The sequence below is a fragment of the Palaemon carinicauda genome, chromosome 10 (genome assembly GCF_036898095.1).
Source record: "Palaemon carinicauda isolate YSFRI2023 chromosome 10, ASM3689809v2, whole genome shotgun sequence".
Lineage (NCBI taxonomy): Eukaryota > Metazoa > Arthropoda > Malacostraca > Decapoda > Palaemonidae > Palaemon > Palaemon carinicauda.
In genome coordinates this window covers 110,956,830-110,961,829 of record NC_090734.1, presented here as the reverse complement: position 1 = coordinate 110,961,829, position 5,000 = coordinate 110,956,830, and positions in this window count along the sequence as shown.

Here is a 5,000-nt window from a genome sequence, read left to right as displayed (position 1 = left end):
ATATATATATATATATTTATATACATATATATATATATATATATATATATATATATATATATATATATATATATATATATACATATATATATATATATATATATATATATATATATATATATATATATATATATGTATATACATATATGTATATATATATGTATATATATATATATATATATATATATATATATATATATACATATATATACATATATATACATATATATATATATATATATATGTATATATATATATATATATATATTTATATATATATATATACATATATATATATATATATATATATATGTATATAAATGTATATAAATATATATATATATATATATATATATATATATATATATATATATATATATATAGTGCACATGTGTATTTATTAAGATAAGACTGATCAATCTTGTATAAAACCTTCATCAATTCATCTCACTTGATGCGTTAACGATTGGATCCTTGCGAAGACAGCCTTCGAAACCGAAAGAGGAGACAGGAGACAGCGTCAATTCTTTTCCCTTCGTTTCCGCGATGTCATGAAGAGAGGAGAGATGAATCTCCTTCTTTGGAGTCTCTTGTCTCAAGGGACATTGATAAACGGTGAATAAATTCCCCTTCCCTCAATGAATCTTTACTATTCTCTCTCCTCTTCCTCTTTCTCTTACTTCTTTTTTATTCTTTATTTCCTTTCTTTCTTTCATATCTCCTTCTCTTCAATTGCGTCTCTGTTACGTCATTCTTCTTCATAGTTTTCTTCCCTTCTGAACTTTTTTCTTCTTCTTCCTCCTCCTCTTCACGCTTTTCCTTATTATTGTGTTGATCTTCCCTGTTATTGTTATTATTATTATTATTATTATTATTATTATTATTATTACCTAACTACAACCCTAGTTGGAAAAGCAAAATGCTATAAGCCCAATGGCTCCAACAGGGAAAAATAGCCTAGTGAAGAAAGCAAATAAGAAAATGATTAAACGATATAAGAAGTAATGAATAATTTAAATCAAATATTTTAAAAATGTTCACAACATTAAAACAGATATTTGATATATAAACTTTAAAAGGACTTATGTAAGCCTGTTCAACATAAAAACGTTTGCTGCGAGTTTGAACTTTTGAAGTTCTACTGATTTAACTACTCGATTAGGAAGATCATTAGACAAATTGGTTACAGCTGGAATAAAACTTCTAGAGTACTGTGTACTATTGAGCCTCATGATGGAGAAGGCCTGGCTATTAGAATTAATTGCATACACAGCATTATGAACAGGATGGAACTGTCCGGGAAGATCTGAATGTAAAGGATGGTCAGAATTATAAAAAATCTTATGTATCATGCATACTGAACTAATTGAACGACGGAGCCAGAGATTAATATCTAGATCAGGAATAGGAAATATAATAGACTGTAAGTTACTGTCCAACAAATTAAGATGAGAATCAGCAGCTGAATACCAGACAGGAGAACAGTACTCGAAACTGGATAAAATGAAAGAATTAAAACACTTCTTTAGAATAGATTGATCACCAAAAATCTTGAAAGACTTTCCCAATGAGACAATTTTTTTGTGCAATTGAAGAAGACAAAGACCTAACAGATTTCTAGAAAGTAAATTTGCTGTCGAGAATCACACCTAAAAATTTAAAAGAGTCATACAAAGTTGAAGAAACATTATCAATGCTGAGATCGGACGAGGAAGAGCCACGATTCATGACCTACTTACAATCATACTTCAAGTTTAGTTTGGATTCAACTTCGTACCCCATAATTTGCACTATGCAGTAATTTTAGCTAGATCTGTAGTAAGGGATTCAGCAAACCCAGATCTACACTCCAGAGATGGAATTGATGCAAAGAGAGTAGCATCATCTGTATATGCAACAAACTTGTTTTTTAAACCAAACCACATGTCATGTGTATATAGTATGAAAAGTAAACGGCCAAGAACAATACCCTGAGGAACACCAGCTATCACATTCCTATATTCACTATGGTGCCCATCAACAACAACTCTGCGTTCTGCTAATTAAATATTCAACAATGATGCTAAGAAACAACCCACCCACTCCCACTGTTTGAGTTTGAAATCAAGGGCCTCATGATTAACAGGGTCAAAGGCAGCACTAAAATCAATGCCAATCATACAAACTTTCTGACCACAATCAAGGGAATTCTGTAGGGCATTTGAGATTGTAAGGAAGGCATCACATACTCCAAGGCCTTTACGAAAACCAAATTGGAAACTAGGAAACAGATGATTACCTTCAGCAAACCTATTATAACGTTTTGCCAAAAGACGTTCAAAAACTTTAAGCCCCTATTACACGTATCCGGACTCCTACGGCGCCGTCGGTCGCGACGCTAGCATTTGTTCAAACCGGAGTGTGTGATAGCAAATCGGCCGTATGGAAGCTCATCCACGGCCGGCCAGATGAACTTTCGCCAGTACTAAAGTTGGCCGTACGGTCTTAGTACGTCAGGACTGAGGACGAAGCGTATAATTGCTCACTATATGGTATGACATCAGTCTGAGTGGCTGAAGCAGTGTTGCCAGATGGTCACTGAATAATTTCTGAGGAATTTGCAATAAAATTTCTGGATATTACCAAAAATTTCTGACAATTCTATTTATCATGAATTGATTATACAACAGGAAATAAGAAAAAAATCAATTGTACATTAAGAGTGATTAACTAATTATTTCTTTTCTTATATGAATTTAAAGGAAAATTCAATAATACTTATGCCTATGCATCAAATTAGAATTTTCATGAAAATAGTAAATACTACGATATTAATAACATACTTCAAACTAAAATATGTAAATTATTGGCAATTTCCTTTGACATATTAAATGAATTGTAATTTATTTGACTGAATTCAAAAAATAAACGTAACTTCAATAATATTGGCTTCATAATATATATATATATATATATATATATATATATATATATATATATATATATATATATATATATATATATATATCATGAAACCGTGGTATTCACTAAAACAAAAAAATGGGCTATGCCTAGGCCTACACAGTTGTTTCTTTGGACTGATTTCAACAAATAATTCAATATTCCTTCTAAATGGTGAATAAAAGATTTAATCAAGTGTAGTTATGTATGAAATCACAGCAGAATGACATAATCTTGCCGTAAGATAGTTAATCAGGCGACAAGACAACAAACTTAGAACACTGAAGTTCAAATCAGAGAGAACATGTCGAAAGTGACTGTCAATATGGGTACCTTTCGAACAGTCCGATCGATATTGTGCCACTGAAATCTATATGGAAAACATACGTGTTGCCTACATGTTTGAAACGGTTTAGAACATAATCTCTCTCTGTGTCCCATGACCATGTGACGTCTAAAACGTGTTTGGATTTGGAACAGGCAATCTCTCTCTCTCTCTCTCTCTCTCTCTCTCTCTCTCTCTCTCTCTCTCTCTCTCTCTCTCTTCATTCCATTTCCGTAGAAATGTTTAGAAGTTATGATTTATATTTTTCCCAGATTTCTGTATATATTTATAAAATTTTGGGAAATAACTTAAAAATCATTACAAATTTCAGAAGATTCTGCCTTGATTTCTTAGATTCTGACAATAGTTGCATATTTCAGAAGATATCCAGAAATTTCTGATAATCTGGGCTGAAGGACGCTCATGTTGACTATTTGCTTCTCTCATGCAAGTGTCCTTTTTTTTCTATTAAAGGTGATACCTGACTTAAGAGTTCCAAATATGTGTCGTGATCCATTCGCATGTAGTTAAACCAGTCATCTTTTTCTAGTGGTAGTTCCTTCATTAAGTTAACATGAGAGTATTTTTGTCGTTTATGCAGACATTGTTTGAACCAAAACTTCCTTTTTCTTGTTTTCACCTTCAAGTAGCACGCTAGAGCAATAGGAACGAGAATGACGTCGAGATAAGACATGTCACTCCTCCACCACAAACAGTGCCACACTGACCCACTTGCCTCCGGCCGTTCAAAGACGTGTAATAGCTCTAGCTGTAAGCCAGAATTTTCCTACAGTGCCGTAGGCCAGGTTGGCCATAGGAAACCCGGTACGTGTAATAGGGGCTTTAGATAATATGGGAGTTATGGAAATTGGGCAGTAATCAGTTTGACTTTAGCTACCACAAACACATTTGCATAGTGGAGTAACATTAGCAATTCTCCCACAAGTGCTAAAAGCTCCTCTTCTTGGTAACTTGCGCAAAATAACAGATAACTTTGGAGCCAAGAAATCTGCATTCCTTATAAAAATAGCAAAAATACCATTTGGATATACACCTCCATAAGCATCAAGGTCCATCAAGAGAGCTTTGATTTCACGAAGCCGAATAGCTAAACAGGAATGAGGAAGTTCGAGTGTCTCATTACTCTGCTTGCTGTCAAATACATCTGCCAAAAGGGCTGCCTTTTCATTTGGGCAGTGAGTGGCAGAACCATTTGGTTTAAGTAAAGGAGGAACTGTTGCATCTACACCAACGACTGCAGATTTAAGGGTAGTCCACCACTTATGCCTTTGGGTTGTACCAGAAAGGGTTTCTTTTATGGTTAAATTGTATTCTTTTTCAGTTGAAGCATAAATTCTCCGAGCAAAAGCTCTGAGCTGAGTATAGTTATTCCAGGTCAGATCTGATCTGCTACCCTTCCAAAGATGATAGGCCTCCTGGTTCTTTTAATAATCACCTCTACAATCATCATTGAACCATGTTTTTTCATTCACTCAGTACCTGAGTACACGAGAAGGGATACGCCTATCAATTTGTTGACTAGATTCTCATTCTAAGGGATACAGGATAAATACTACAATACAATTGTGACCAATGCAACTCCGAAAGATCATGCAAAATCTCATTCCAGTCTGCATGAGATTTCATATAAATCTTACATGAGTAGGATGCATCAGGGACAATCTGCTTAGTCTTCACTACTAATGAAATCAAGGCATGATCAGATGTCCCAACT